Below are 13,493 nucleotides of genomic sequence, written 5' to 3' on the forward strand. Positions count from 1 at the left end.
CCCCTTCTTAAGTTGCTAGGTTCTTGTATATGTATAACTGACCCATTTTATTTTTGTTTTCTTTTTCTTTATCTATTCGAATAAAATCATAATTTAAATCTAACTAATTATGAAAAGTAATTAGTTTTCCTAACCAAGTCATGTTTCCACATATATGAAATTACCATAAATCTATGTGGCAATAGATACATCAAGAATTTTGGCATATGAAAAAGTCAGTTGTGACACTTATGGAATTTATTTAAGTTACCTGACTCTTTTTCTCAGTGCATGGATATAAGTAGAATCACTTGGAGGCCAAGACAATGTGAGGTACATGGGGAAGCTCACATGGTGCATTACAGCTCCCTGTTGTTGCATGTAGATGAACATCCAAGTGCATCCACAGGGAGCTATAATGCTCACTATGAGATTACCTTAGATTTTTGTGCCCAAAGTACACAAACTTAGTGTTTGTAATGCTAATGCATTCTATCAAGCATTGTATATAATATAGGTGCTGACCTATTTTTAATCTTTGACTTCTATATAATTGCCTATATATAAATCACCTTTTTGGTTCCTGTCATAGTAGGAAACTATTTCTAAGGCATGAAGCATAAAAAGTGATTAAACTTTCCTACAACTACCAATTACAAATTACTTCCTATTACTTTAAAATATTAATACATGGTTACTATCTCTAGGAGTAAGCTTGTATATTCTTTAACATATAGTGATTCCCAACATTAGTTGTTCCATATAGTAGTCGTTCCTGATAGTAGTTGTTCCTGACCATCATGATTCACACCTACTCAAAAAATTATTGCATATAGATAAATTATAATAGATCAATTGGATGCATTGGCCTAAGGATGATTTCCATGATATTTTAGATTTGGGTGTTGTATAACATATCATGAAGATTTTTTAAGAAAATAAAATTAAAATGCTCTATTTCTTCTTTGTGTGTTTTGATTTTTTTGCTAACATTATGCTTTTGTACTTGGTCAATAGAAATATTTATTGAGTGGTGCAATAAAAGACTATAGTAATCAGTATGAAATTAGCCTAGAATCTATGTGCTGGTAGCAATTTCTGAATTGAAGTAGTATGCAAGTGATGTCCTTGTATTCTAAAGTTGTAGACGCGTGTTTTTTCTTACATTCTCTATTATATATATATATATATTTTAATTTCTAAAGAAAGTGAAGATTAAATATATAGAAGAGGAGTACATAAATTTAACTTTCGTAGTAAGATAAGATTTTTGGGATTGCCAAGTTTTGTGCTTTTGTTCCAAGAGATGAAGCATTGGCTCATTTCACTCCAAACACGTTCATGCATACTACCTATAAATATAATTGTGTCCCACTTCCCACTATTTCCAAATCCATGCATGAAATGGTAACTAACATATATAGATTTAGACACTATTGGAAAGCTCCATGAGGTTAATGTAGTGTGAGCACTCTACATTCAAGGCCAAATCTTGGTCTATTGCATTGAACACAAGTGAAACAATGTTCATAGCATGGCCATTGAATCCTCCCATAGAATCCATGTCAGGAACTCTAACTAGAGAAATTCCAACAAATTTTGAACCCCATTAGAAACCATGTTCATTCCCATTGTGTCTCTAATGGAGTAGCATGATGTGACATAAAAATTCTTTCCTGCAATTACACATTTTCTGCCTTGCACCCTAGAAAATCTTCTACTCCTATTGAAGATGTTAGTTATGTGCTCAAATTTTCTAGGATCCTTAGGATAGTACTCGATATTTAGCATCTCTTTTTATACTTTGAAACCTAATGATAAGAGCCCTAGTCATGTCATCGCTAAGAAGAATGCTTGTAGCTCTACCACTCATAAGAATGGCCTTACAACCTCTATTTGTATTGTGGTTGTCATAGGAACCATGTACTCAAACACATTGACTAATAAAGGTTGTGCTACACATATAGGGGTTTTCACATATATCTAAGAGGCATTTCATAACATTTCCCAAGAATAGACTGATAAACAAATTCCTCCAAGGGAAATCATCAAGAGATCTCCTAGTAAAGAGCTTTGATGTGCTCCTCACAAAGACAACGCTCTTACAATTCCCAAGGGAGGATATAAGTGAATAGGATGCCACAATACCATTACACATAGTAGATGCTATTTCTCTATCTTTATTGTCACTGAAGGCAAGTCCCTTGAGTTGGAACTCATGCTTCTTAACAATACTCTCTTCTTTTGTTGTAGCGAACAAGCTATTATTCAATCATTCAAATCCTCCTTATCAAACTCATCCCAAGAGCCATAATTTCTCTTCTTGATGAATTTTTGGATATAACCAATTCTAAAAAAGTCAAAAAGATAGACAAAGGAAGCTAGTTGAGCCATATTGGCCACAAGCTCTCCAAAGATTAGAACCTAGAGAGGTATTGACATTATGATCTTCTCCCTCCATCTCCTTATCAAGAATATGATGCAATAAAATAACATAAAGAAGACCTTGTTGGTAAGGCCTAGAGGAATAATTTAATTTTGGATGTAGTTAAATTAATTTTTGTAGTGTTATAGGCACAATGAATGAGGTTGATGAATGACTATGAAGATAATTTTATGTTGTCGGATAAACATAAAGAATAGAACCACCAAGTTGTTTTCCATTAGTAGAAACAAGAACATAAATATGTTTGTTATCTCTTAGTGCAAGATGCGCTAATGAATTTGGTGTTTAACATAATTTTATCTATTATATATGTCTTCGAGGATATTGACTTTTAATTGATATGTTGACCATGTAATAGTCCTATACTTGAGTGTGACAATTAACAATACAAATTCATTTGTGAAGTACATTTTTTTCTTAGTTGACTAATGAGCATTGAAACTACATTGTACTTACTATTTGTTGGGTTATCACACTTTTCTATTAGGTGGTACAAAAAAAACTATGAAGGAAGGGTTGTAGCATATAGACATGAAGATTGGTCTAATTAAAGAATTCTTATTTGCAATGGAGACTGTGACATAAGTTAATCATACATAATTTTTAACTAACCTATGCAAGCTAAATATTTTTGGTTCCAAGGAATCATTCCAAGCCCCAAATTTACTTATTAATACCAAAATATTGTTAGGAACAAGAAGTTTTTGTTAGAATTATATTTTAAATTCTAAATTTCTAATTGGTGTGTTTATGGCCAGGACAATGACTAGGTAACCAACACAAAGTTAACATTTAGAATTGTGTTTCTTGATTTTTTTTGTGTTCAAGCACTAACTTAAAATGTAGCCTATTTTTTTAATTTTCTTTTTCTACATCAACGCAAAATTAGATCTGTACTTAATGTATTATTTTCATGGTGATAGCTTGATTTTTGGTCATCGAGTCAATATCTAATTTTGTTATATTTTTATGTGCTAAAAATAATAGGGGAATGAAAAACTATTATATGCATTCATTTGACTTCCCTTTTAGTCATGAGGTGACTACTATGCTCTTAGCATTCATCATTTCCATGCTCCTTGTTATTTTCACATAATTTTGATCCCTTCATTATATCACAATGTCTTTATCTTGTATATCACTTCTTTAAGGTAATGCTCATTATTGTTTGAATCAATTGGAAGGTTGTTACAATATGCAATTGAATATTTTCCAGAATAAGGGGCCTTCCAAAAAAATTGCAACAACTTTACACACATGAAGAAGTAGCATCCAGAAGTTAAAAGTGGTGATGACTCTCAACCATAAATCAAAGGAAACTTTATTATGATTATCATAATTATGATATAGTATGTTAGCGAGCTCCAACAAACAGTTCTAAAATAACTTAAATTAATTTCAAATCAATCCTAGAGACAACATTCAACCTCCTTACACACTTATTTAATCCCATGAAATCTTTCGTATATTCAAAATATGTTAGCAATCAATCAAAGATTTTATTTTAGTGTCATGGTATTAATATAGTTTAAATATTGTATTCCAAGAATAGAAGATCATACCAATATAGATCATTCATCAATTGACTAGAAAGAGTGTTTCAAATTGCATACAACCTTCACATAGTTCAAGGGCCCTTTGGATCCTTATCCAAACTGCTGAGATTAACAAATGCATAACTTGTTGTCACACTAACATAAAAATTGTAATGAAAGTCAGCCTAGGGCATCTTCTTTTAATATAAAAACCTCCATCATTTGGCTTGCAGGATGGATTTATAACATATACATTAAAATACACAATTTTACTAAATTATATATCCTTTTTCATTATGTAAAATGAAAATTTTGAATTTAACCCATGTCTGGACAACTTTTAGTAATTTTTCTCTATCTCACTTCATACGCTATGAATTCACCTCAAATTGATCCCATTGGAAGGTGTACTTGTAGTAATATCAAATATATAAGAAATTTTCCAATGTATTTAATCTATTCTAACAAGGAAAAAATGATTGTCAAATAGAGGAATCAGTAAAAAATCTGAAACATTGTCTTTTAATAATCCATCCTTCCTTAAAGTATATTCTTGCTCACCCTTGATTGCACTTAAGATGTAATATCCTCAATTTTGAGAAAAAATTATAAATTTGATTGATTTAGATAATCCTTTCAAAGTTTTAGACTTTTTTGTTGATATATTTTAAGTTTAAAATATTTAATATTGCACATTAAACAATGTGTATGTTAGGTCTTCCCCAAATCCTTTTATAAGTAATTTTCATTTAAGAGGAATTTTTTTGTCTATTTTATGAACAACATTTATACATATCAAATCTATTATTATACATCCAACATCATGATTGATAGGTGTTCAAAAATTATTTTAGTAACAAAGATTTTCTGAACAATAGTTTTTCTACATCCTCTTGCTAGATTTTTTTTAATTTTATCTAATAAAACTTACACTTGTTGCAATGAATAGAAGAAATGGTATGTACCAAAATGAGGAACAAATATTAAAACTTATAGTTATATGGATTTCTTTTAATACAAGTAGACTAGGAATGATTAGCCAAGGATAAGATGAATTTCTCTAACAATAAGAAGTATATTTAAAGTACTTATTATTTTTTCAAGTAGAACACAACTATTGACATACTTTTAATTATGCCAGTTGCATCAGTGTAGAGAAAAGATGATGTAGAAGTTACACATTGTATAATTATTCTTGAAATGGTGCTAGCTCAATGGAAGAGTGCCTATTTTACAAGCAGGAGGATGGTCATTACATTCCATCATGCCCTACTCTGACCAAAAAATACACTACTAAATATGTGACTAAATATGCTATTAAATATACTACTCAATATGTGACTAAATATATCATCAAATATACTATTAAATATGCTACTAAATATACTACTAAATTTGTAATTAAATATACTAAATATGTGATCAAATACACAGCTAAATACACCACTAAATATATGATTAAATTACCTATTAAACATATGACTAAATATGTGATTACATATGCTACTAAATATGGTGACTAAATCAATGATCAAAATAATTGACTAAAATTGTTTTGTACTAAATTTAGTATTATTATAAATGATTGGATATTAACTACTATTAGTTACCCGACTAAGTTTAGTCACTTATATACAGTTTTTAGTAGTTTATTTAATTGCATATTATTGTTTTTGTACTAGTGGACACTAAGGTTGAACCTTTTGGAAGATAAAGGATGATAAGGTTGGAATAACTATAAATATTAAGATAGCTTCTTCAAAGAAGAAAAGAAAGAGAATGATTGAGGGCGTAGAGGAAAAACTAGGAACCCTAGGAAAGGGCAAGGAACCATTACAGATTACACAAGGTCTTGGAGAAGATTAAGTAAAGGGTAGTGGTGATGAGGAAGTAGAAGATGAAGGAGAAGGAGACAAGTGTAAATTCTCAATTGTTACCACTCAACCTAGGAGGAAGAAAAAAATAAATGAAGAGAAGTAAATGGTTACACCCCTATCTCCTCCACCACCTACTAAGCCAAAGACTAGGGTAGTTGCTACTACTGAGTAGATTGGAAAACAAAGAGTACTAGAGACTACTAATCCTAGTGCATCTAAACCAAAAATAAGGAGATTTTTCAAAGGAACACCCATAGGGAGAACTAAATCTATTGATGAGGAAAAAAATTTATTTAATAGTTTATTTGTTATGTATATACACATATGTCGATCCTAAAGAAAAGTTGTATCTTAATTCTTTATTTTAATTTTCCTTGTAGCCGAAGATCAAACAACAAATGAGAATGTTGATCTAGCTTAAAGTTTGAAGAGAAAAATTAATCATAGAAACATAGATCATTTAATTGAAATGAGTGTGGAAAAATTGAGAGAATATGTTAGTTAACCTACACATACTATGAAGGGGAAATTGAATAAAAAGTATAAAGAAATAATTGCACAATTTTAGAATCTAGATATAGTGTAGAAAACTCAACTATTATCAATTTCACTTTTGAAAGATGAATTAAAAGAGCTATTAAAACCATTAGGTATAGATACAAGTGTAAAAATGAGGCATACTTCCAACCTACAAAAAGATAGTGTTGAAAGTATTAGGGAAGGTTTACACTCCATTGGGAAGAAATCTAGATCTATAGATAGATCCATTGTATGAAGAGTGCTACTAACATCTATTTTAAATAAGAAATTATGGAAAATAAGACAAATATCTTCACTTTCATCTCATTTTGGGTATATTTGAAAGATGATATTACATTATCTAAAAAGGAGAAACAATTTGGATGATAGTACAATAGAAGGAAACTAGGTGCTAATGTGTAGAGTTCCTCAATCTAATAGGATTGTGGAAATAGTTAAGAACTTAGCCATGCAACTGAGGATTGATAATACACATCCTCCACCAAATAAAAGAGATATCATCAAGCAAAGGATTGGGCCTAAGGAGTATCTTCAACACACAAAACATTGGTTGGATGTTACACAACATGAATTTTATCTCTCATTTTGTAATTTAAATCTTGACACAAACATTTGACAAACAATGTTTGAAAGATTCAAACCCTATTTTGTGAAGATAAAAAAAATTTTTGAAACATTTTTGAAAGATGATAGAAGAAATTGGTGGTTCTCAAAATTCATGCAGAAATGACCGAGCCAATTCATAACATCAATCTTATGTGACAAACCAAATGATCATGCAATAGGGGAAATAAATTGCATAAGATAAACTCATTAAACATGTGGTAACCTAACCGTATTTTGTTTTAGAGATGAAGATATTGATATGACAAGGATAGTGAAATGTAAGAGATATAAGTACATAAATTCAAACACTAAGACAAAATTTCCCACTCAGGACAATTTTATCTACTGTTGACTTTGCAGAGAATTACTCAGTCATTTTTGAAAAAGAACTTCAAGTAGAATATTACTATATAGAGAAGGTTACTATTATGGTTCAAGTGTCTTATTGAAATACACAAATTGATTTGGATGGTGTAGAAAGTACAGATCAGGTACAATTCATTAAAAAAGAGTATCATGTCTACATTAATGATGACAAAGAACATGACACACATTTTGTGTCCAGCATTATTTTAAGACATTTTTTGATTATTTGAAAAACAAAGGCATAAAAATGGAAAAACATTTTGTATGGTCAGATGGATGTGCGACACAATTTAAATTAGCTAGACCATTTTATGCATTATGTAGAAATCATCGATACCTTAATATACCATACATTTGGAGTTTTTTTTTAGAGTGGACATGGAAAGGGTGAGCATGATGGTAAAGGAACTTGCATCAAATGTTCTTTAAGAACGTAAAAAATGGACTTTAAAGGATATTGCATTAATAATGCTCATGATGTGGTTGAGTAGTGCAAAACACATTTTATGGTGCCAACAAATATAGATAACATGTCATCACAAGAGGATTGAGTCATACCATTCATAGTGTTTTCATTTTGGGAGGTATTAGCTATAAATTAAGTTTCAAACATTATAATTGAATCAATTTTATATTTAATACATTATATCATAACAAAATTATGGTACACAGTGTTTAAAACTCTCTTTTTTATATGTATGTATGGACCTTACATTCAGGTTTCAATAGAAGATCAATGAATGCATGCAAGAGGGTAGCGAAGACACAATCATTGCATTTAGTTATAAGTAAAGATTGTAATGTGTGGTTATTGTAGACAAGAGAATACTCATATTTTTTTCCTAATTGCATTGATGAAAACTATGATGGTTGTATTAAACAAGAACGTGGATATGTACGTTAATGGACTTTGGTCTCATTAGATGTTATCATTACGAATGAGTTTGAGGGTGAAATCTATTATTATATTCCATTGATTTATAGTGATTATGACCATATTTCATGATTGATTAGAGTTGGTATGTATTTCATAATTTTTTTAATTATATATATATATATATACACATGACACATAGAATGTATATACATATACTTTGTGTTGAAAATGGTTTTGCAGTCATTACAAAATCTGAAAACATAGAAGGTGTTCACTATTATTTATTGCATTGCACCATACAAAGACAAAAGCTAACAAAGACTAAAATAAGTGATGGAATTATGTTTCCCATAGGTACATCTATGTTTTTTTATGAATTCAAATTTATTGACTTATTTGATTGACCTGCATGTAGGTTCTATTGTTGTATGGGGAACATATTTGAAGTAAAACAAAGTACTTAAGAATGAGATTCATGTCACTAATTATCAACCTAACAATAAGGTATATCAGTATAGTAACCATGTTATTTCCATTAGTCTAACTCTTCATCTAGTTAAAGGACCTAAAATATATAAGTGGAGGATTGATATTGATGATCACGAGAAAATATTAAATATTATTCAGCAATAAGCTAACCCACTTGATACGAGATAGAAACAACTTGTTGAATTATTTAAAATCTGAAATTTGGTTAAATTATTTGAAATCTAAAATTTGGTCGAACTTGATCTTTTTTAATTTGAAATTTGGTTGAATTGATTATATATTATTTTTACTCTTTCATTTGACTTGTGAAGTTTAAATTGTGATTCGTAACTAATTATAGTTCAATTAGGAACTTGTATGAAATTAATTAGGACATGTGTCTTTGAAGGGGAAGCAATTTGAACACTTGTCTTAAGTGGATCAAATTAGAATTTATGTCTTAAGGGGATGAAATTAGGGGGATGAAATTAGGACTTGTAACTAATTATATGTTACTTTTACTCTCTCATTTAACTTGTGAAGCTTAAATTGTGATTCATAACTAATTATAGTTCAATTAGGAACTTGTATGCAACTAATTAGGACATGTGCCTTGAGAGGAAGAAATTTGAACACTTGTCTTGAGGGGATCAAATTAAAACTTGTGTCTTAAGGGGATGAAATTAGGACTTATAACTAATTATATATTACTTTTACTCTTTTATTTAACTTGTGAAGTTTAAATTGTGATTTGTTAAGTAGGAATTATGTAAAGTTAATTACCTAACCATAACTATAACCCTAATCATATCTAAATATAACTGGTATTATTAGGAATTAGGAATTATGTAAAGTTAATTACCGAATTGTAATTCTAACCAATTTCATATACATATACATCAATTTCATAAACCAACATAATGTAACATAATCTAACATGTAATCAAACATAATCCAACATAATCTATCATAATCTAACACAATATCCAAGACAATTGAACATTATCCTTGACATAATCTAACATGTCAAACATAATCCAAAATAATCCTTCTAATCTAACATAATTTCCAATATAACTAGAACATTATCCAACATAATATAACATTATCCAACATAATCTAACATGTAAAAGAACATAGTAGATAACATAATCAAGCATAATCTAACATTTAATCTAACATAATAGAACATTATCCAACATAATAGAACATTATCTAACATAGTCTAACATGTAAAAGAACATAATCTAACAGAATCCAACAAAATCTAACATATAAGAACATAGTAAATATGTTTGTCAATCATCAAACATGTGTAATCTGGATGAAAGTCTACATCAAATAACAAATAACAAAAACATGTATAATCTAGATGAAAGTCTAGATCAAATAATCTATTAAAAAAAAAAAAAAAAACTATAGATCTTCAGGTGTAGGACTATCATCATGACAACTCCTCATAGTGTGGTCTGAAGACTAACTATTAGGATGCTCACTAGAATGTACTAACCCCTATATATATGAAAGAGAAAGTGAAGTCAATGTATATAATTTCATATTTAATTAAATCTCTTTTAAATTTACAAATTGCATGTAATCTATATATTACATTTAAAACTCATGTGTCTAATTTTAAAAAATTAAAACTGACCTATCCACTACTAACATCATCGAATGAGTCTTGACAATGTACATGATCAAGCATCAAAGATGGAGTAAAAAGAGGAATGTCCCCCTATAATACATATATACATGTGTGCAAAAAATCAAATTAAGACATGTATTTAATTACAAAGGCACAATATGTATACATGCATAAATTATTAGATGAACAAATGTTCAATTGAAATTTTAACAAGAACATGTAAAAATGTATAGATTTACCTATGTAGATGGTGGCATCTAATAATACTCAGATTTCCTATCATAAATCATGTCCACCAATATATAAATTTTGTTGGGTCTCATCTAGCTCCATCTGTCCATCTATGCTACCATAATTGGTGGTTAGCACATATCCTAATAATGATAAGCTAAGTGGATTGACTAGATGAGATGGTGTAGAAGTAGAATCATCACATGTTAATAAGTCCATCAATCCTATGCCAAAAAATTGAAGTGAACATCATCAAGGCTCGTATCTAAACTCTAACCCTACCCTACATTGGCTGAAGGGTCTTTACTAGTATGTATACATCCCTCTATAACAAAAGAGTGATTAGTAGGTGGATCATGATGTGTACTATCACATTGAGCACTACCTAATTAATGAGAGGAATGTCGCTGAGGATGTGTCCCAATACCACCATGGACATAATGGAAAAAAATTGATATAGGTGTGCCAAGATAGTCTGATATGAATCTATATGAATATAATAGATCCTTAGCAGGATTACTCATAGTATCTCATGCCAAGACTCTAGTGAGACCCTTTAAACTAGTCAGTAAAGGAATGCCTACTATACTATACAAATCTCCTAAAGACAAAGCACCAAATGATAATCTAGAATGTCGATGTGACATCAAATACTGACCAACCTTGTCACTAGAAATAGATCTAATAGCTGAGAAAATCTCTCCAACTCCCTAAATCACCCCTTGCAACTGCGTGCTATGCATGGCCTCATCCGCTAATGGACATAATATAGGGGAAATAAAAGGTGTCCTCCCTTTGATAATTAACCTATGTGTCAGTGGTGGACAACCTAGCTTCCTATCAACTAGTCTACCATGTCCCTATCCTAAATGTGATGGTAAATCCATGCAATTCACCACCTTACCTAAGAAAAGCTCAGCATAAAGCTATCATGCAAAGTAGAGTTGAATTTGGTCATAATTTGGATAATGACCATGAGTAGTAAGGAAGCATGGGTATAGAAGTGCAACCATTTGTGGATCTGTACACTTAAGGGGAGAATACCCCTTCACATAATTTAGTGGAAGATAAAGAAGGAAACATTTCCTCTTTAGTACCTCTTTGGGCACTAAGCCTTGTACCTACTATAGTGAGAGCCCTGAAGAGACATCCCATTTCTTACTATCAAGGACAATCTATATAGTATGTGCAGAATATGGAGCAAAACAATGAATATAATCTCTAATATATGTGAGATTTTGTAAGATTCTCTAACATCATGTACTAATATACACACTAGAGCATGCGCCACTAGCCAAAGATTCATGAAATCTATGAATGTCTTGGTTATTGAAATCATAGAGAATTTTGGGTGGGATAGGATGCTGATATGTGGGAATAACACATTGCTAGAGGGGGGACAGGTTGCTATTTAGGGGGGATAGGAGGTTGCTACTACTCAAAGGGTATAGGAGGCTGCCGCTCAAATTGGATAGGAGGCTACTACTCGGGGGGATATGAGGTTGTTGATCTCCAATGTGAAGGTCAATGTATGTAGTAGTATGCTTGCATGTATATAATGTGTAAACCTAAAATTTAAATTTAAATATGAAATCTTTAATAAACTTGAAATTTATCAAGTATAATGACATTTAAGAAACTAGAATTTTATAAACATGAAATTAAATGTATATAATATGTGTAAACATGAAACAAACATAACATATGTATAGTACTACATGTGCGAACTTGTAATCCTAAATTAAAATATGACATTTAATAAACTTGAATTTTGTGATCACAAAAACTTAAATAATACATGTGTTTAAAGTTAAACATTACCTGGTTAGGTTAAATTAATTTGATTAGGGTTGACATTCTCGAGGTTAATGTTTTATCATGACTATGGAACTTATATTATGGTTCTAGGGTTAATTTTAGCATTACCTAGTTTAGTAATAAGATGTATTTTAGGGGACCATCATTCTAGGGTTTAATCATGGTAAATTTTCATTAAGTTATGGTTAGGAAAATATTTAGGGCTAGGGTTAAAGGAATGTGTGTTCATAGAAATGTTCTATGTCAAGAGTAAGCTATTATGGTTAGAGTTAGGGTTAGTTTTATAAAATTGTACATAACTTAAATATAGTAAGATCATTAGTGTTTAATATCAGTGTGAGACTTATGTTAGTGTTACAAGTAGAATTATGATTAGGTTTAAACTTGATTTAGTGTTAAATGTAGATTAGGTTAATATAATTAACCTGTTACTTGGTTTAATATTACCTCAAGGATTTTAAAAGGTAAATATGTTATGGTTCACTATAATTTCATGGCTACATAGTTATATTGTTAAAATCATGAGATTAATGTTAGGGATTACTTCATATAATATTTAGGGACCTTTAGGATTAAATGTTTAGGGTTAGCACATACAAATCCAGATTAAATTTTTTAGTTAGGATTCATAAATTAGCCCATCATTTAGGGTTAAGAAAATTGTGAGGATTGTGCATTAAAATTTTATCTAGGGAAATAAGTAGGAAGTATGGTTAGAACTTTATCTAGTTAGTGTTAATAGCTTAAAGTTAATTTTAGGGTTACACTTAAAGTTAAAATGTTACCTGGTAAGGTTAAATTAATTTGATTTTCGGGTTGACATTCTTGAGGATAATGTTTTATCATGATTACAGAAGCTAGGGTTAATTTTAGGGTTACCTAGTTTAGTATTAAGAATGAGTTTAGGGGACCATTATTCTAGGGTTTAATTATGGTAAAATTTTCATTAAGTTAGCTCATTAGGAAAATAATTACTGGTGAGGGTTAAAGGAGTGTGTATTCAAAATAGTGTTCTATGCCAAGAGTAAGTTGTTATGATTAGAGTTGGGGTTAGTATTATAAAATTGTACATAACTTATATAGTAAGATCATTAGTATTTAATAT

The 13,493-nt window shown here is 30.2% G+C and overlaps 1 pseudogene; it reads right to left on the reverse strand.

Moving 5' to 3' along the window:
- Positions 1 to 1,223: 1,223 nt before the first annotated feature.
- LOC149561495 (3-hydroxy-3-methylglutaryl coenzyme A reductase 1-like) lies at positions 1,224 to 2,502 on the reverse strand (annotated as a pseudogene).
- Between the last annotated feature and the right edge of the window lie 10,991 nt (positions 2,503 to 13,493).

The sequence above is a fragment of the Cupressus sempervirens genome, chromosome 4 (genome assembly GCF_028749045.1).
Source record: "Cupressus sempervirens isolate cs-2001-9-10 chromosome 4, ASM2874904v1, whole genome shotgun sequence".
NCBI lineage: Eukaryota > Viridiplantae > Streptophyta > Pinopsida > Cupressales > Cupressaceae > Cupressus > Cupressus sempervirens.